At 40.6% G+C, this 21700-nt stretch overlaps 1 protein-coding gene across 1 annotated transcript in view; it reads right to left on the reverse strand.

Moving 5' to 3' along the window:
- The window catches only part of Cdh20 (cadherin 20), a 250098-nt gene extending 228671 nt beyond the window's left edge, over positions 1–21427 (reverse strand). Inside the window, exon 1 of the mRNA XM_041648982.1 lies at positions 21309–21427. The gene's annotated coding sequence lies outside the window, so the exon portion shown is untranslated. The remainder of the gene's footprint in view (positions 1–21308) is intronic.
- Between the last annotated feature and the right edge of the window lie 273 nt (positions 21428–21700).

Consider the following 21700-nt stretch of genomic DNA (forward strand, 5'->3'; position numbering starts at 1 on the left):
AGTGTCTCCTAGAATCCTTCAATTATTCTCTCAAAATATGTCCTATAGGATGGCTTTTTTCACTCTCATAGTTTGAAACATTATTTTCAATAAGGGACAAGTGTGACTCCACAAAACTGTCTCCCCAGGTACAGACTTCTACAGGTTATCCCATGACATGGTCCTTAGTCATTAATCTTGTAACATGAGAGGTAGCTCTGTATTAAAACAAGACTTCAAGACACGTGTCCAGAGTCACCTTGCTGGCAAAAAAAAAAAAAAAAAAAAAAAAAAAAAAAAAAATGTGCTGCTTTCTCTACCCCATGTTTGTGCAAAAGATTTTTTTTAAAGTTTAATTTTTCAGTTATATTTTGGGAAGGGTAGATGTAGTATAGAGTCAAATATTCTATTTTCCATTAACATTTGTGCCAATATTTATCATGTTCTATGTATTGAGGAAGGTAAAAAAGGCTTTCTGTAGATAATCAAATTCCATCCCTTTGGTGTCAGCATTATTAATCTTGCTTTTAAAATGCTTGAATTTGAGGCAGGTGGTAGTGGCGCATTCCTTTAATCCCAAAACTCAGGAGGCAGAGGCAGGTGGGACTCTCTGAATTCGAGGCCAGCCTGGTCTACAAGAGTTTAGTTCTAGTACAGGCTCCAGAGCTACAGAGAAACTCTGTCTTGAAAAACAAACAAATAAAATAAAAAAACAACAACAAAAACCCCCCCAAAAGGCCAGAATTTTCTCAATGATTTGGAGAAACCTGTCTAGAAATATAAGAACAGAGCCAGGGTTTACAGACAACAAGACCCTAACATCAGGGGCCTGAACTCCTACTCATTGCTCCAGAGCTCATCCTCATCCCCAGATGGAAGAGAGACATTCACATAGAATGGGATGACTTCTGGCAGTGGTGGTACTTATCATGTTTTTCTGGATGCAATTCTTGGATCCATAGACAGTGCTCCTCTCTATTCTATTTTGAGATCTGTATCTTTGCGTCTTCCACATTTTATACTAGTTTGTATTTCTTTTTTTTGTTTGTTTTTAAACAGAGATGTAGATGTTATTTAATGTTTTATCTCTTTTCATATCCAGTGCCACAAAACAAAGATAACTGATATAAATTGACAATTGAATATGCATGGAGGTCCTCCTTTGCTAAGGAGAAGGAGTCCAGAGAACAGTGAAGGAGCCGGCCCTCTACCAGTGGATACAGCAGAACATGAGCCTGTAGTCCTCTGCCCCTGATATACTGTGTCTTACTCTAGTTTACTGCTGCAGTCTGTCATCAGGGTGTCAATGGTGAGAATATTAGAGACTCTACAAACAGAACAAGTTATGTTTGCAGGGTTCTTATCTCTGAAGAACGTTTGTTTTGGATCATGGACAAGATAGGGCCTGGGATTTTACTATTTAGTATTTTATCTTCTCTCTCTCATGTCCAGTACTAGAACCAAAGACAATTGATGCAAATTGCTAATTGATGAGCTATATTAATATCAGAATTGAATCAGAACCTGAAAGATATTTGTCTACCTCCTAGTGCATGGCACACAGGAAGGGCATACTTCCCAGCCTCTCTTGTCCTAAGGTTACATCAACATGGCAGGAGTCTAGACAATGAAAGCCTTCTCAGCACTGACTAGAAAGCATTCCCAAAGACCATCTGTACTTTTTGTCTTTATTCCTCTATGACTTTGAGGGCAGGAAAAGCTTTTGTTTTCTCATTACTAGGAGAGGTGGAGCCAGAAGGTAGAAACAGCCTGAATTTGAAAGTGACCACTAAGAAGACAAGCCCTCAGGAGGAAGCTGTATTCTGTTGTGGACAGGTGGACAAAAAGCACCTTTCCGTTGGGTTCATTTTCTGACTTTGGGTGCTTTGCTAAGGCACATCACTTTCTTGGTAATGGTGGTACCCTTTGTTTCTGATTTGTAACCTCCAGTAACCCATCTATAATTCCTTCTGGATGAGAACATATCCTGCCATTGTTCACCCCATCTTCATAGTGACTGTGACACATCCATGAAAGACCCCAGGTCCCTAATAGAACTTCATTGGAAAGCATCTCAGCAAGGAAGTGGGGAGACAGAAGAGGGATGCTGTAGTGCACAAGAACAGTGGTGTGGTGTTAAACTGGGAGGCCGTTGGTAATATGATTGTGTGACAACCTGAGTTTGCTTCCTAAAGCTCACTTGAAAAAGATCTGCACAGGGCCAAAGAGATGGCTTGGTAGGTAATGGGGCTTGCTGCCAATTAGACAACCTGAGTTAGACTCTTAGAACTCACATGGCGGAATGAGAGAACCAACTCCACAAGCTGTCTTCTTGCTTTCCAGGGAGTGGGAGGGGGCAGAAAGAAAGAATGGCCCTGGAAACCAGTAAGTCTCCTGTTTGAGCACTGGGGAACAAGGAATGTTCTAGACACTTGGGAGATGTCTCCATTTCTATGATCACTAAAAAATGGCATGACTTTTTTTGTTGTAATCTTCACAGATCTCTGGAGGGGGAAAAGTGAATAATCTTTGACCAAAAACGCATTGCAAGTTCGAAGAGAACTGTAACTGTGCACTCATCTGGAAGGGAAGCAGTGTGTCGTCTGTGAATTTGTTTTGTGATACCTGTGAAATTCTTCACATCTGAGGAGCTGCATGGGAAGCTATTCCTTTTAACTTAAGTGGAAAGAACTCTAGATGATTCTGGAGGAGGCCATGCAAGGCAAAGGTAGAAGAAAGATAAGATAAAATGTGTTTGCTCCAATAATTATTTTCCCAAGTTTATTGACAGCTCTGCTTCTTAATTACAGCTTTGTTGACAGCTATTCACTTTGCATAAAATCCCTTTTGAAATAATTCATACTCTAATTTGCTTTAGAAATAGAGACATGTTTAAAGGATGATTTTTTTGTTTGTTTTTGTGTTTTTAATAGTGGTAAACACTTTGGAGACAATCAGACCTGGGCTGTGTCATCAGCATTAGCTGCTAGGGCAAAAAGTTCTTTGGTTAATCAATTCAAGAGCTCCTATTTTGAGATGTCAGACCCATACATTGAATAATAACAGGACTGCTAAGGGAATCAAATACAGGGTCAACAATAAAGCACAGACCACTGAGTTTTCTAAAACTCTTGACAAAAGGTAAGCCCAGTATTATTCTGATGGAACCTACCCCATTCAGGACAGGGAGAAGTTGGAATGATAGAGAAGGGGAAGTGTCCAATGGAGAGATCAAGCTGATACTGACTTAGATTCTTCCTACCTATTTATACTATGTAGACTGTTGGAAGTCATCAACTGTCTTACTTAGCTGCAAACTCCAAAGACTGCAGACACCAATGATATGCCCATTGGGACAATAGGGGCATGAAGTAAGAGGGTTAACTAATAGCTTTCTGAAAAGATATAATGTCTTTTCTATAATAGAGAGCTCATGTTTGCCATTTTAAACTTGGTCAAGAACTGTTAGCTAAGGAGACCATAAACCCTAGGGAAAAGCAACGTGTATTTTGCTAATTGGGTAGTATTGAATTTTTCTAAATACTTATCCTTAAGCCCATAGATTGGTGTGGCTGTCACCTCTCTAGCTTAGCTACTTTCTATTCCTATGTTAAAGCACCATGACCAAGGAAGTTTATATAAAGGTATTTATTTTGACTTACAGATTCATAGGTTTAGAGTTCATGGCCATCATGGTAAAGAGCATGGCAGTATGCTGGAAGGCATGACTTACATCTTGATCCATAAGCAACAGGCAGAGAAAGAGAAAGAGAGAAAAAGAGGAGAGAAAGAGAGAGGGGGAAATGGCTGGAGTCTTTCAAAATTTCTAATTTGACCTCCATTGATATACCCCCAATGCGGCCATACCTCATCGTCCTTCCTAGTTCTACCACCTGGGTGCTACTGAGTATTCAAATACATGAATCTATGAAGACCATTTTCATATGAATCAATCCACCGTCTCAAAGAAGCTTCCTTCCCCTACCCCCATTGGTTACAGATTTTAATACAGAGACCCATGATTGATCAAAGTTCTGAGAATAACTGAAATGTGAGTTCTTTATCATATCCCCTCTCCCCAAGCCTCAGGCAGAAAGCAGAGGAAGGAAGAGAGAGGCTGGAAAAGCCATAACATAGGAGGGCTGTTATAACCTGCTGCAAAATGCTGTCTTCTGGGCACGACAGGGCCAGAGCCCTCACAAACACCCAGCAGCTGTGGATGCTTGCATAGCATCAAGCCTGCCAGCTTTCCTGCCTGGCTGGGTGAGGTGTTTATAAGACCCTACCCCTAGAGAAGGAAGTATTTGCACCCAGGCCTGAGAAGGGGAAGAAAGTCAGTTTCCTCCAGCTGTCTGTCCCCTGGAAGCTGCCAATGCTCCAGTAGACAACCCTACACTCACATGTATGTGGGCAGCACTATTCTTAGTGTATTGAAAGTAAATAAGGAAAATAAGAAACATAAAGTTGTTGGTGGGGGGAGCTGTACAGGAGGAATAGGAAGTGGGGAATGAGGTGTGACTATGATCAAAACATGTTGTGTACATATATAAACTTCTTAAAGAATGAATAATTTATTTTCTTTTGCAAAAAACAATCTTCAAACTTGGCTACCTGGAGCTGAATTATAAGACTTATTTATCTCTAGGAAAAATTAAGTTGCTGGAACCTATGATGGCTTATATTCAATTCACCAAAACACTTCCTTAATCAACTATAAATTTTTTTGAATCTTTTATAATTTCAAATAATCTTTCTGACCTATTCTGTTCTCTCAATTAATGAAGATAATGATTACTGAATTAAACTATGTAATTAACCTCAGATCTACCTAGATATCCCCTTTTGCCAGATATCAAAGAGAAATGTAGGAGTAAAATTTACATTGTATTTTAATATTTTCATGTTCCATAAAAAAACTCTACTTACACTCATAAATAAAGACCACTTGTCAAGAACTATGCTTTTCAATTTTTTTAAACAACAATATTTTTTTCTGAGTTCTTTCCATAAATTGTTTATTGTTGAACATGGCTGTGACTTTTCAGTATAGTTACTTATTTCTGATGCCTTCAATTTGGCTTAAATACTCCTTTTACCCAGCACTGCATTTGAGAGATATTTCAGAGTTCCCTTTGGGGTTCTCTATGGTGAGGAGAGGCTGCAGAAAATAAGGTAAAGACCCCTACTTTAAAGGGTGCCTATTATAATAAAAACAACCTGCAGCAACGGTCCGCTTCCTTTCTCTTCACACAGAGAGGCTACGGCACAGCAGTCCTTCTTTCTCTTTTCTCTGTATCTTTTGGTTTTGCTCTAGTTATTCAAAAAGCTTAGCCAAAGGTATTTGTATATCTAGGGTATTCAGTGGTATTCTTGGCGTGGCGTTGTTTAAGATCCTCTTTGTGTTGCAGAATTCGGAATGAGTTCAGAGATGGCTATAGTAATGGCTATAACTTGCACCAAAGCAAAACAGTATGGAACAGTCAGAACATGAGTTGAGCAATAGTGAACATCTGAACATTTTTTCGCACTGGTGGGACTTCTTTGGTCTTAGGCTTAGTGAATCTAGAGAGGGAAACATCTTTGTTTCCTTCTCAGGCTAATCCTATTTTATACTGCCCAAATCCCCCAAACAGGCAATCAAGCCCTCCATTCAGAGAGTTAGTGTAGGACTCAAGGCTTGCCTTTCTAGGCTCATATGCCACATTCCACAAACTTTATAGCTGAAGAGATCTTTCCTGTGCTTCCATTATGGAGATGTCTGAGTTCTGATTGATAATACCCACTATCATGAAGCACATTGAGAACAATCTTTTTATAAAGGTTTCCTGGTATGAAATAACCTAAAAACCTAGGGGAAGATTTGTGCATAAAACATAAGCTTTCTAATCTCCATTCCTTTTCACAAAGCTCAGGAAATGTTCTTTAAGACACACTTGACTTGGTGAAATGGTACCCTGATGAGCAAGTGCAAAGGTAAGAGACACACCGAGGCAGTGATTTCTGGCATGTCGGGATGGGCTACTGCAGGCTCTGAGCATCCAGCACCAAGCCATCCCATTAACTGCAGATGGCCCTGGTCATTGGAAGATATAAAAATGGGCATCCCTGCAGCTTCCCAAACAGCGAAGCCTTATGACTTTTAGCAAAACAATTCCACAAAGAGCTAAATAGGATTCGGTTTTAAGTTGTATGATAAATCCAGGGCCTTATTGCAAGTGCCTAGATGCTTTGTAAGAATGAGAAACATAGAATTACAAACTCCCATAAACATTCAGATGCCTGTAGGCACCAGAGGAGCAGTAGCTTTAAGAAGGCAAATGCCAATCTGATTACCCCTGGAATAATGTTCAGGAAGCTGTGGTGCTGAAGATGTCACTAAGTTCCAACTACAGAGTAGAAACTATCTTTACCTCCACCCTAGCTCCAAGGTGGCTGGATCTTAGGCATGCAGGGAGAATGACTAAAAGCGTTTACATTGGCGGATTTTTATTTATTTATTTATTTTTATTTACTTATTTATTTGAGACAGGGTTTCTTTGTGTAGCCCTGGTTGTCCTGGAACTAGCTCTGTAGACCAAGCTGGCTTTGAACTTAGATTTGCCTCCTTACTGTTTGGGAGACACCCAGATATTTTATTTTAATTTTTTTGGAACTGAAATAATAAAGCCAGAAAACAGAGTATGGGTTTCTGTATTTGTATATACATGTTCTGTGTGTAGGTGTGGGTGTGTGTTCAGGTGGACTCCACGTTGGTGTCTTCCACAATTGTTCTTCATCACATTTTTGGAGATAGGGTTACTCCATGAACCTGGAGTCCACTGACTGGCTAGAGTGGTTGTGTCAAAGTCAAAGTGCTGGGATTACAGGCAAGAACCATTTCTTTGGCTTTTTAAAATAGGTTCAGGCAGATTGAATTTAGGTCTTCGTCGTCACACAGTGAGCATTTTACCGACTGCACCATCTCCCCAAACTGTGAGAAAATGATTTTTAAAATCAGTCTGGTTTTTGAAACACATAGTAAGATAATCATAAAACAGAAGATAACTCAATATGGCAGTCACAATCAGAAGAGAGAACAATGTATAACGAAATAGTAAGCAACAACAGAGAGTTTACTGCCAGGTTTTCCTGGGGTTGTAGGATGAGAGCTGTGGAATGGGTTTCATGTGCCTTTCAGCCTGGAGGCCTGAGCTCCTGTTCCCTGAATTCCAGAATTGCATCAAAATGCAGTTGTCAGTCTTTCCTTTACAGACATTTCAATAAGCACTAAAAATCTTGTTTTGCTCATTTACTTAACATCAATTTCAGACAGTTTGAACTGTTTGAATGGAGCAACATCATTTGTAATAGAAAATAGCAAATAATTTTTGAAATGATGTATTTTAGGCTTTGGAAGATGTTTTGAGTATTTGCATAAGTAGCCATATGTCTCAAACTCTGGAAATTGCCAAAATTTCAAATAAAATTGTGCATCCCTGATGAACAGATGAGGTGGGAAACTGTAGTAGCTGACAAGAGACTTTGTAGTTTGGGGCAGAATCAGGTTCAAGTAGGAAGGCTAGAGTCACTGGCTGTGAGCTCCTGGGAGAGCCACTGACATCCCCTGTGACTCACTTCCCTTAGGTCCAAGATGGGATGGGACTTGCTTCTAGTTCACAGTGTTCTGTTTGATCATATGTGTGTCATGACTTACATTCATGTTTGTACAGGTGCAGATGCATATATGCCATGGCACATAGGTGGGGGCAGGCAACAACCTGATGCTCTCTCCCTTGTTTGAAAATGGGTCTTCTGTGTCTTTCCACCAACTATGTCAGGCACTCTGATCTAAAAATCTGTGAGGACTTCCCAGTCTCTGCATCAAATCTGCCCACCACTGTTCTGTCTGGGACTGCAGATACTCACAGATACCTCTGACTTTCTGTGAGGCCTAAAGCAAGGCCATGCCTCTCAGAGCTTTACCCACCGAGCTATCTCACCAAACTTTCATGGAGTTCTCAAGAATACATGAGATCTTGCTCATGAATTCCTTTGCAGTTGTTGGCACTGCAGAGATTCTTATTCTATGTGGCACATGGTAAGACTCTTTTTCCCATCTATTCTACTACACTTACCCCAATAACTGAATGTGTAGGCTGGGGAAAATAATATATCTTGTTTTTCTTAATAAAATTATTAAAGTAGATTGCAAGGACACTAATAGCCTCTTCTAAGGTAAAACTTCTTCAGACACACCGAGTGCTAGAAATTGCCTTGGAAATTTCTGACCCATCCCACTTCCTGACGTTTGTATTCTTAGGGGCCCTTGCTGCTGCCACCTCTCCACTCATTACTGCAGAACCATTTATCATTAGCAAGTTCATCACTGTGCTGAGATAAAATATGCTACCACGCGTTTTCTGTTCACTGACCCTGATCAGGCCTGCAAGGTAATGCAGAATAAATTGATTTTCTTTTTTAAATGAAGATATCTCCTATACTTGAAGGTGCCTATTTTGGTTCCTTTTAGTCTGGTGTATGTCAGGTTTTCTATTTGAAGACCTTCAATCATTTCTCATGTGAAAATATGTGGTAGGCTCTTTCCAGTGCCTGTTTCCATAACTATGACTTAAGGAGAAAGTGAAGGGTGGAAGAGATCGTATCAAGTGCACCTTGATCAAAATCAGAGCAGGGTTGCTCATGTTTGAAAATGCGGAATAGTAACCAATTATGAGTGAGTACATCCCATATTCATCTTTTTGGGTCTGGGTTACCTCACTCAGGATAGTGTTTTCTATTTCCATCCATTTGCATGCAAAATTTGCGAAGTCATTGTTTTTTACCGCTGAGTAGTACTCTAATATGTATATATTCCATACTTTCTTCATCCATCCTTCCATTGAAGGGCATCTAGGTTGTTTCCAGGTTCTGGCTATTACAAATAATACTGCTATGAACATAGTTGAACAAATGCTTTTATCATTTGATAGGGCATCTCTTGGGTATATTCCCAGGAGTGGTATTGCTGGGTCCAGGGGTAAGTTGATTCCGAATTTCCTGAGAAACCGAAACACCGATTTCCAAAGTGGTTGAACAAGATTGCATTCCCACCAGCAATGGATGAGGGTTCCTGAAAAAGCATGGGATAAAACTGGACTCTCTGAGCATGGCCAACAATGATGGCTGATGAGAACCCAAGGACAATGGCACGGGGTTTTGAACCTACGTAATGTGCTGGCTTTGTGGGAGCCTAGCCAGTTTGGATGTTCACCTTCCTAGAAATGGATGGAGGGGGGAGGACCTAGGACATACCACAGGGCAGGGAACCCTGACTGCTCTTTGGGCTGGAGAGGGAGGGGGATAGGAGTGGGGGGAGGGGGAGAAGGGTGAGAGGAGGGGGAGAAGGGTGGGAGGAGGGGGAGGGAAATGGGAGGCTGGGAGGAGGAGGAAATTTGTTTTTTTTCTCCTTTTCTCAATAAAAATAAAGAAAGAAAGAAAGAAAGAAAGAAAGAAAGAAAGAAAATGCGGAAAAAGCAGGTGTCTAGTGGCTTAAGCATGAATATTAGCTCTCCAGCTGAGTGAGCCTCATGTACCCTTAGCTTCCATGCAGTTTGATTTCCTCCCCGTCAGGTGGTTGTTAAGGCTGACACATGCCTCTTGGATCCTATGTCTTCATCTAGTATATTTTCCTTCAGGGAATTACAAATTCCACGGAATTTATAACTATGATTGACATACAATAATATGTGCAAACATAATACTAGATAAAGCAAAATGTAATATGCCTTCAATAGAGGAGCCACACCCTGATACATGGCCAACAAGATTTCATTGATTCCTTGAAGAGCTATTTATTGCTATGGACTGGAAGTATAGTTCAGTGGTGTGGCACTTACCTAGAATGCTTGAGACCCTGGATTCCATCCAGGCTTGGGGCTGTTTGGAAAGGAGGTGATATAACACACAGGGTCCTTGGTTTGCTTTTCAGTATTATATCCAAAAATAAATAATTTTTTGATAAATGTGGTATACCATGAATATACTCTCAGGATTTGCAAAGCAGAGACAGGAGGATTGTGAATTTTAAGGCTACCTGAAGTTGAAATGCTGAGACTCTGGTTCAAAAAGCCCAAGACACAGGGCTGGAAATCAGAAGTAGAATGTTCACCTAGCATCATAGATCCTGGGGGGAAAAAAAAGTGTTCAGCAGCATTGAGGCAGATATCACCCTAAGGAAATGCAAAGTTGTTCTTCTAGAACATTCTAATAGATCATCTACTAATTGGTTTGGAGGAAACTGTGATTCATTTTTTTTCAACTGTTCTAGTCATTGTTTTTAGACTGAAGCAGTCCTAGCAATCTCCCAGTCAACTTGCCCCCCACCCCCCCAAATTGAACTTAGTGGGAAAGGCTTGGTTTTGATAAAGACACATTGACTTACTTCATTATTGTCCCCCAACAGCTTATCTAATTTTTTTACAAATATATAATATGTACAAAATTATTTAGTATTTAAAAACTTCAACTTGAAATATATTCTTTAATATGCAAGCATGGAGTAGTTCTCAGCCGGTACTAGTCTGATCCTTTGGGACATTTGGCCAAGGTTGGAGACAGCTTTTTTTTTTTTTTTGTATAAAGCATTCAATTTATTGATCTTTGGGGGAGTGTCACTGGGTTCCAATTTATTGATCTTTGGGGGAGTGTCACTGGGTTCCAATTTATTGATCTTTGGGGGAGTGTCACTGGGTTCCAATTTATTGATCTTTGGGGGAGTGTCACTGGGTTCCAATTTATTGATCTTTGGGGGAGTGTCACTGGGTTCCAATTTATTGATCTTTGGGGGAGTGTCACTGGATTCCAATTTATTGATCTTTGGGTGAGTGTCACTGGGTTCCAATTGAGCCATTAATCTGGTTGCTTCATCAACATTAGCTGATTCATTTTCATGGTGCTTCAGCTCCTTCTGCACAAATTTCAGAGAAAGGCTTTTAAAAAAGCTTGCAAGTTCTTTCTGTATGTTTACAAAAGCTCTGTTCATTCTGTTGACTTTTTCATCATTCATAATGTTTATCTTCTTAAGATTAGTAGTAACTGGTTTTGCCTTGTTTTTAGCCTTGAAGGTTTTTTGGCTGACTATATGAAATACATTCCTGGACTTCTGTCCTTTTAATTTGTTCTTGGCCATTGTCTCATAGGTGTCACACCAAACCCCTAAATTCCACGCGGCCACTCAGGCTCTCAGTGACGCCATTCACAAACTCAGGACACAGGACTGGAGACAGTTTTGATTGTCCCAAGTGGTAGTATTAGCATGTAGGCAGGTATGTTGTTATATGTTCTCCAATGTAGAGGGTACTCTCCCAGGCAAATCAGTGGGGTACAATATCAGTAGTGATGGGGTTCTGAGAATTCTTATTAGAAGGAGGCAATGTGATTGAGTTATTAGATTATGTTGGACCTTGAGTCTTAAGTTGGAAACCTGCCTACATTGATGCTTGAGTCTTTGTTTCCGCATGTGTAGTATGATACTAACAGTAACGTGGACAGAAAAGACAATGTGGAATTTATGGGAAATTCTAAACAGAGCATCTGGGCCAGAGGTAATGGGATAATTACATAATGATTTTGGTTACTGTATTTTCTTTCTTGCTTGTTAGTATACATTTAATTGACATGAGTAAATATTTAAAAGTACCCAAGAAGTGTATAACTCTCTCATGTTATTTATTTGTGTATGTGTGTATGTGTGTGTGTTTAAAGAAACAACTAATGGTGGTATATGTTTTTAATCCCAGCCCTTGGGAGGCAGAGGCAGGTAGATCTCAGTGAATTTGATGCCAATTTGATCTACAGAGTAAATTCTAGGACAACCAAGACGTTCCACAGAGAAACCCTTCTTAAAAAACCACACACACACACAGGTAGATAATGGGTAGGTAGGTAGATGATAGAGAGATAGATAGATAGATAGATAGATAGATAGATAGATAGATTACAGATAGCTAGATAGAGAATCATTCATGTGGAATTTGACCACCCAATGTCAGATAACTCCAGAAATGTCATGATGTTCTCTGTGCCAAACTTGTTGATATATTCCACCAAGATGAGATGCAGAACTGCCAAATAGAACAATTTTTTTATGATCACTCAAGGTTTTTATTTCCAAATATGAATATGACTCACATTTTTAGACTGAAGTAAATATTACAATAGTCTGTAGCTGAGCAAGTAGGCTAAGATAAAGGTAAGGCAACTAAAATGCTTCAAGCTAGAATATCAACAGAGATGTACTTGGTCACCAGATGTCATTTGCTTTACATAGAATTTCATGATTATAATGTTACTTAATCTTTATTTGCAAGATGAATATTCTTGGGAGTTCTTGCCAATTTGTAGAAAGTATGCTCAAAGATGTGAATTCTTATTCAGTGCATTCTTCTTCAGTGCCCCCTGAAGGCTACATGATTCAGACTTTCAACTGGAATACTTGTTCTTATGTAATGCTGTTGACTGTGCAAATTTGTACTCCAAATAAAACGTCTGCTATAGCAACTCAAGGGTTTACAAAGCAGAAAGCTTGAATCTGCTGGGATAAGTTAATAGGCCAAATGTTTCTGAACCTTAGGATTCCCAAGCTGAAATCCCAAACCACCATATGATGGTATGAAGAAGAGAAGTCTTGGGAGGTAATTGTATCATAAATGTGGGACTCTTCTGAGTGGGGTTAGTTCTCTTATATAAGAGCACCTGAAAAGAGTTTGTTTCTGTAATGTGGGAATACCAGAAGAAGATGGCAGTTTGCACTCTCAGAAGAACATGATATTCCAAGTATCCTGATTTCAGACTTCCAGTTTCCAACATCCGTGAGAACTAAATCCCTGCTGTCTATTAGTCACCCAATCTACAGTGCTCTGATACAATATCTAGACAGGCAAAAATATAAGAAAATGTAGAAGCTTGAATATGGAATAGGCAAAGAATTTTCTGTAGCATCCAATGGTTTCACTTGATCTTTCCATAGGTCTTAAACAGGTCTAAGATTTCCTTAGATACAAAGAGTGTTTTTTGTTTTGATAATATTAGTAGACTGATAGGAACCTTCCAAATTTCAAAAACAATATTTTGCCACTGATTGTAATTGAACATGAAAAAGTGTAGCTGGTGACCACCTTGAACCTTCATCCCTCCTTTCTAGAATTCATGGTATTGGAAGTTACCCAACAATATCAATATCTCCCAGCTACACACTCTGTGACCTACAACTGACACCTGCCTGTGACATATACAATAGTGCAATAGTGGCACAAGCATTATGGAAGTAATCAACCATTTTGTAAAACTGGATTTAAGGCTCACTCATGAGATGGAACAATACCTGACACTGTTAAAGTAGACAAGAACCTAAGACTACATAGTTCCAAGCCTAGGAGCAAACCAACCACTATTATTCTCCCGAAGGGACATAGCAATAAAATAAACATAATGTTCTATCCATAGATAAGTGCATCGCTCATACTTCATCAGGTTTCTTCTTGTGGTAGATGATAATTAACACAAATACTCACAACTGGACAATGTACAGAGACTGAGAGACTTTGAAACACTCAGTTATAAACAGATGCCTTCACCTTCGAGACTCAGGGATCAAGCTAAAGAAGAGGTAGGAAGATGTATGAGCTAGACGGGATGGATGACTCCAAGGAAATGGTGTCTTCCAGATGCTGTAGGACTGGTACACACATGAGCTCACAGAGACCGTGGGAGTATGCACAGGGCCTGCAAATGTTGGAGCCAGACAAAATCCCAGCACTGCCAAGCGGAAGTGGAGGCAAAGACCCAGTCTTAACCAAGAATCTACCTGCCATTTATACCTGCTGGGGAAAGGAAAATCAGTTTTTTTTTTTTCCAGCAAAGTGTCACAAGATATGTCAGCACATCCCAGGGAAAGCTCCATGCCCAGGAATAGCTGGGCAACACAAATACATGCCATAGTATTCTTGTGGACTGTTTTTAGATTTGTTTTGTCTTACTATTTTTTGTTTGTTTCCCTTCTGTTTGTTTATTTTTATTTTCTCTTTTGTTTTGACTTTGAGAAATTTTGGACATGAATTTGGGTGAGTAGAGAAATAAAGAGAATGTGGGAGGGTCTGGGGGAAAAGAAAACATGATCAAAAGAAAAAAATAAATAAATAAAAAACCTTTACAAATCTAGATAAAGTGTCTTTTAAGTGAAATTCCTTTAGCCAATTCATCATAAAATTATTGAATGAAATTATATCTGTTGGTTTATAAACATGTTATGACAGGAAAATCTACCATTTGTAGTAAATACAATTTGACTCTCTATTTGGCCTTGACAGACATTTCCTAGACATTGACTTTATCATGGCTATGCTATAAAATACACTCTTCTTTTAGAGAGCTATATCAATTATTTTATTCACAGATTTTAAATGAATGTATCCAAAATGTCTAGTCTTGGGTATACTGAAAATGTCTATCTAAAAATTACACAAGCTGGATTTAATAAACTATCTTTTAAATTATTGGTATGAAGTAGAAATCAAAACTTGGTTTGCACAAAGATCCTTAGCACAGAGTAAGTGAGCTGTACCACACATCTTTCTGTGCTTTGATCACAGCCCAGTAACAACCTTCTCTGGAAGCAATGGGGAATTAAATCTCCATGCTAATTCTACTGGACCTTCTTCTGACTGCTGGATCCCAATTATACCAACATATTAGAATATATACTGTTCTCTGGAAAACGCCAAAGCCACCTTGCTCATCCAACATTTAAATGAGGCCAGACCTTAGAAACATGAGATACAATTTACTTAGAACATTTTAGTTCCTCAGATACACCTATATTCCAAACTTAGGATGGATAGCTAAGGCGGCTTATCTTACCATAAGGCATGTGCCAGAACAGGTGTTCAAAAGGGCATGGCCACAATGACATCACATGAGTGGCAAGCCTGCAGTTTCCCTGGTGCTCACAGATGTTACAAGCAGGGCTGCAGTTTTGTAGTTGAGCCTGAAAACTGGCCATGTGTCACAAAAGCTATGTGACCACCAGATGTAGCCCTTGCCACAGAAGGAGATGATCATTTATTAATTGCCCTTCTATTACTTGATACAGAGAAGAACATGTAGTAATTTAGTGAATATGGTCTGATTAGGACTCACTGCTTAGAAGGTAGGTGCTTGACAACTAGAAAACGATCAAACTATAGCATCTCCTTTATTACAGAGAAATATTGAACATTTCAAACAGCTTATTTGAATATAAGCACATTCAGTAGCCAAGCTACAATTAAAAATATCAAAATCTTTAAGTTGAAGCTTTTCTACTCTCTCGTCTACTCCATGTCCACACTAGAATATCAGCAATGGTTATTACAGTTATTTGTGTACACATCTTTCCTGTTTAAAAAAATAACATGACAGTTTTGGAATCTCGCTTTAAATATAGTAAATACATCTAACTTGAACATGCCATTGATTTAATTTTACTTACTTTATGAAAAAGGTCAAAACTAAAAGTCTAGACTTCAAAGAAACATTACTTGCTGTGGGACAATGGTCTGTACCCTGTCACTTGTATTTTAAATGAATGCTGATTGGCCAGTAGCCAGGCAGAAAGTATAGATGGGGTGACTAGGCAGGAAGTAGAGGTGGGGCAAGGAGAACAGGAGAATTCTGGGATGGTAACTTAGAGCATCATTGGAGCTCTGCCAATAGGAAGGTAGGTAACTGTGGGAGATGATGGGGATGTTCATTTTCTTCCTCTTGAGTATGGGTGTTACTCTTCCTACATGTGTTATAATGTCCTACTAATTTTCTTAAAAATTATTTAGCTTTTTAAATGATCTAAAAATTTTGAGAGCTGGGACTGAATCTCAGTGGTAGAGTATTTTCATAGTACCTGAACAAGTACATAAGATAAAACATTGTCTCAATCTTGGGATGCAGAAACAGGTGAATCGCTGTGAGTTTGAGGTCAGCCTAGTCTACAGAGCTAGTTCTAAAAAAGCCAAGGATACACAAAGAAACACTGCCTCAAAAACAAAATCACAAGCAGAAAATAAAAAAGAAGAATATTCTACAAGTCAAAAAGTAAAATTCTAGTTATATATGAAGGAAGATCTAGGAACTAAAACTGTAATCTCTCTTATAATAGATGTCTCTTTTTTCTTAGGAGATAACTGTATTCATCTGCATATGTTCTAAATTCAGATTGTCAAACTGTCCTAAAAATTTTTAAAACAAACAAACAAACAAACAAACAATATAAAAACCGTCATTCCAGGAATTTCAAGTATGTTTTTATTATATTCTATTCATGTATTTGGTGTTCATATATGTTTGTCTCTGTGTGTGTACTCACATGACCCGGCATGTGTATATGGAGATCAGGAGATAACTTTCAGAAGACGGTTCTTACTTTCAACCATGTGGGCCAAGGATCAAACTTAGATCATCAGGCTTGGTAGCAAGCATCTTTATCAACTGAGCCTTCTTCCAACCCCTGTGTATACTGTTGACATGAATGCTTTAGTGAGGGACTTTACCTGAACAGTGTTTATATCTTTTGGAAAGATGAGTGGAATAATTGAAACTTAATTTATTTTAAAAAGCAACCAAGGTTTGTAGCTTCTATATTCTTTTTCTGTGCATTGATGTACTTCCAAACCAATTGCCCTCTAATGTATAATCTCTTAAACATTTAGACAGTCTTTGAAGGGAGTTGGGCCATTTTCATTTTGTGTTGTATTAAGCAATGCTTTAAGTAGAGTGTTCCCAGGGTTCTAAAATTATCAGTCTATGTGTAATTAGGAATGTTCTCAACTAGACCATCTTGGTTAAGAAGAGATGGGTGGATTATTCTGGAAAACTATTTAGCAAGCTACAAATAGCAATTAAATGTGAAAAGACTAAATTTCTCTTTAAAATGGGTTGTTGCCATAAGTTAACATGGCAATGTGACTTTCTATTTTTAATTGCTGTAGAAAGTGCATTTTGTGAAGTTGAATTTTTTTCCTGCTGAGAGCTAGATAGTTCCATATTTTGAACCATTTACATTTTGTAACATTCAGCAAGTGTTCTGCCTTTGTGCTACCTTTTGATTCATAGTGTGTAAGAAATGCAAAGGTTAGTAAAGATACTGTCATCCTCCTTAAAAAGAGAGACAAGATCTTGGAGAAATTGAGTATTTCTCTCCACGAGATTGCATGACCTTATCTTATTTCATTATGCTTTTTCTATAACCGTGCTTTTTATTCCCAGAACAATTATACTTAACATTGACACTTAAAGATAGTCCATTTTAAATTCAAGCAGAAGGAACTTCGATCCATATTCTATGCCAATATTAGTATTGTGGAAGTACAATCTGGTGAATACACAAGTCTCCAGTTGCATGTCTTGACCACCATGGGTCTCCTGCCATCTGTGATCCTAACATCTGTCTTTTCATAAGGAACTGATAACAGTCCCATATTTTAGTAAATAATACTATGTCACAGTATGTTGCCTCTAACAACTACAGATACTCTATTGCTTTAACCACCTTGGTCATTAAAAATGCATTTTTTTGCCTCTAAATTGCAGGGGGAAATAGAAAGGAGGGGATGTCTTCAATGCATGTGAAGTTTTAGTCACTGTGCACAATTTATTTCGAAAAGAAAATTAATAAATGGCAAGAATAGAAATTTTTCTCCTTGAACTTCAAATCTCTGTGAAAAAAAAGTGTTGGAGAAGAACAAGAGTCTGGCAACATTTGTACATATTTTGATTGAAACAATGGAAGTAACTCCTAATATCTTACTAGCTAATACTAGTTATTGAGTACAAGCATTGATACTATAGCTTTATATGTTGGTTTTAAAACATGAAAAATCTTGTCCCCAGTCAAAATAGAAGGTGCAGGAGGGCACATCTTGACTCTCTGCTCTTCCAAGATTTCTCGTCCCTTGAAACCTTAACTATGATTTTTTTGGAAGTGCCGCCAACAGGAAAAGAGAAGAGCAAATGAGCATAGTAAATGCCACTTTCTTATGTCCCCAATTGCTCTTATTTCTGTTGCCTTGCAACCCTGATCGCAGTGTTGCAGGTCAGAATGAACAGTCAGCTGTAATATTCTAGTCACATCACCTCACAATGAAATCTTTATCCTGTGTTTACAGCCCTCTTTGGCAGAGGCTGTCCTGCTGTCTCTAAACTAAGAAGAACCGCCCTTTGGCTCCTCTCAGCATCAGCTGCCTGAGTTTCAGGCTGGGCTGCCAACAATCAGACTTCCTTTTCTTCCAAAGTGGACTTCTTCTACTTTTTTAAGAGTGAAAAGACCTATTCTCACCCCCCCCCCCCCCGACATATTCAGACTGATTTATGTCCTAACCAGCAGCTCTTCCTTCCGTATCTCTTTACATTTTCCCTCCTTCCATAGACTGGTATTAGACAAACCACATTTAAAGTCCAAAATTATACAAACACATAAATAAATAAATAAATAAATAAATAAATAAATAAAATGCTTAAGCAAACAGTACCTACCACTATGAGGGGGAAAATGTAAGAATTGTTTTATGGATAGAGAGCAATCAAGGCAATCTTTCTATAACTTTGACACCAGGGAAAGAAATAAATGATTCTCAGTGGTTCTCTTGATGAAGTCCAGCTATTGATTTAAATCCATCGACAGCTGTAGACTGAGAAGCTCCAGAACTGGAGGAAAATTGAGAAACACCCCAGGGTCTGAAAGCAGACTGCTAAATCCTCTGTAAGAAAGAGAGAAGTTCTTCCGGAGCAAAGGTCAGGAGCAGACACTACTGTCATTTAAAGTCTCCTGATAGAGGTGGCCAAAGGGCCTTGCTTAGATACCTCACAACATCTGACAGAGTCTCCTGAAATCTGAGAACACAGACAACCAATACTGGCTCCTTAGCCCTGTGCTGCTCCACTGATCACTCCAGAACTCTTAACTGCTCTCGAAAGACTTTGCATCTTATCCCCCATCCAGTCTTGAAACCCTAACTGACTTCTCTTAAGAATCCTCAGTTTCTCCTCTCAACCCCCAGCACTTACAACAGTAATACTCTCTGGAGAGAACTGGCTCATAAAATTTCCCAGAAGAGAAAGGTAGAAAGGGGTGGTTCAGTAGTACAAATATTGATTAAATTCCCTCAACAACTCTCTCCAAATTAAAGATATTTTTCCACAGGTATGCACAAGAATGTCAAGAATGCTAAGTCATTTTTATGATTGTACTTTGCTTTCCCATTTTAATGTCACATTGCCACATGGCACACATGCTAAATTGTACCTCCTTAACCTGCGAGGTAGCAAGCTTTTCACAGAACATTAAGATTATGTGTTTCATAGACTGTCCTTTTTTAGTATGCTCAAAGTACTTTTTAAAATTCGAAGTTAGAAGCCCTGTCTTGACAGCCCCCCCTATCCCACTCTCCCCAAAAATCAAAGTTAGACCATGCTATGAGAACAGTCCTATCAGGAAAGGCTGCTAAATGCATTGGCAAATCAGAAGCACAGGGAAGGTCACACCAAAGTCAGTGACCATAAGCACCACAGACTCTAAGATTTGAGTGTATCATTCGTGTCCCATTCTCGCTTCATTTGTCTCTCTTCTCTGGCAGGAAAGGATGTGGCCAGCTCTGAGGTTTGACCTCATCTCCTGCGCTCAGTAACTGCCAGGCTGTTTCTCCCTCACTCCTGCCTTGTTTTCTGCTTCATCAGCAGGGCCAAGACTGCACCCTGGAACGGATGTGATCAAGGGCTAAGCCAAGAGGGGAGCAACCATCCTCATGTGTCCTTGAGGCTTCTTCCTGCCTCTAAAGGGAAGGTTGCCCCTACTCGGGAGCATACTCTTAAGACTGAGGGGGTCATGCAACTGCAGGCAAGCGACAAACCCATGCTGTAGAAACAGAGGGGAAAGCTGGGCCAAGTGCAGGGTCGGCGCAGGCTCTGCCTCCATCGTAAGAGACAGGAAGGCAAGTGCCTAGGAATGCAGTGAGCAACTACAAGCAGGGGTGCCTGCGCATTACAGTTAGGACTTTCTGTTGTTCTGCTCTCAGCTAGACTCAGTCCTCGGCCAGATCCCTGACACCAAAATTCTGGGGGCATTTATTCCCTTCGATGTAGACAGCTCAGAGACCAGAGGAAGTCTGGGTACATTAAGTGGGGGACAGCGGCTGCAGACTCAATTTCCATGCTATTATAGTGGTCAAACCCCCAGTCCTTCTGATGTCCACGCCAGTTAAAAACAAAACAAAACAAACAAACAAACAAAAAAACCAAACCAAACGAAAACAAAAAACGGTCTTAATAATAATCATTGCAATTCCACAGTAAACTCTGAATCTACTCAGCGTCGAACTCCTCTGTTCTCCTGTGCTTCACTTCCTCCCTGCTTAGCTAGGTTCAGCTCGGAAAGGACTGTGGCACTGCCTTGAAGCTGCCCTCCACATTCCAGCTGCCACAGCATGGAGGCCAACTCAGTCTGCCTTATTGCCTAAGACAGGTCGAGGCTTTGCGGAGGCATTTTCTTTGCAGATCTGAACGTTTCACCTTATCTGACCCCCTCCACTCGCCCCCTCACCTCCCGGTTCTATCCAAACATCACCACCAGACAAGCAGAGCTCAAACCACCGGCGCGCAATTCAGAGCTTTCCTAGGGAGTGCTAGGACTGGAAGACAAGAAATCCGGGGAGTTGGTGATGTCCGGCAGGTGGCAGAGACTAGAGTCACCACCACATTCTCCTCCCACCGCCAAGCTCTGGTGCGGGGATGCCTCGCACCCCAGAGCCACGATCGGTCGGTAGGTGCTTGCACCTCCCCAAAGCCTCAGGCTCCGATGCTCTGCTCCAGGCACAGCTACCTCCTTGGAGACTCAAGCAGCCTCTCTTTTGGCAATATGAGGGAGACGCCACTGACTGTGAAAGAAGCATAGGGCTTGGGTCAAGCGCCTGTACCCCGCGCTCCCCTTTTCACAGCCACTTGGTGCGCACACTCCAGGTACCCAGCGTACAGCACAGTCTACCTGCCCCGCTGTCTAGCTGCGCAGTGGTTTTCTGAATCCCAGGCCAGTACCCTAGCTGAGGCAATCCCCTTTTGATCCCTTTCCCCCAAAGTCCCAGAAAGTGGAGCTCAGTCCTGCAGGGAGTACCCCTCGTACCCCCCCCCCCCCGCCCCGACAGCGGATAGTAGAGGAGGAGAAGGTGCGGCGCGGAACCGAAACACGCGGTGTGCTTGTGGCTTTTCCAGAGTGACCTCCGGTGTGTGGGGACAGACGCGCAGGAACCAACAACCCCAGCCCTCTGATTTACCTGACACAGCCAGAGACTCCCCGGAGAGGTTGAGACTCCTCCGTGGCGGATGTCCAGTTCACATCGCTGCCTTCCTCTTTGGGCGAACGTGTTATCCCAAGTCTCTCGCCCCAGCTAGCGTCGCTGCCCCCACCCCACCCCCTTCCCCCCAAGTCAAAAGTGTCACAGCTCTGCTGCCTTCGGATGTTTCCAAAGTCTCCGCGTGATAGCTAGGAGTTGAGAGCTGGTGACAAGCACTGCAAACCCGCTGATGTCCGAGGTTCCAGCTCTCCGCAGGGAGAGTGAGAAGAACCGCCTGGTCCTCCTGGTCACAGGCCCCGGAGCCCCGCGCGCGGTCCGCTTCTTCCCCTCCCTCGCGTCTTCCCTAGCCGAGCGGCTGCGCCTGCCTGTAC

Source organism: Microtus oregoni, unplaced genomic scaffold, assembly GCF_018167655.1.
Source record: "Microtus oregoni isolate MIOR12 unplaced genomic scaffold, Mior012 000003F_ref0000135, whole genome shotgun sequence".
NCBI classification, from domain to species: domain Eukaryota; kingdom Metazoa; phylum Chordata; class Mammalia; order Rodentia; family Cricetidae; genus Microtus; species Microtus oregoni.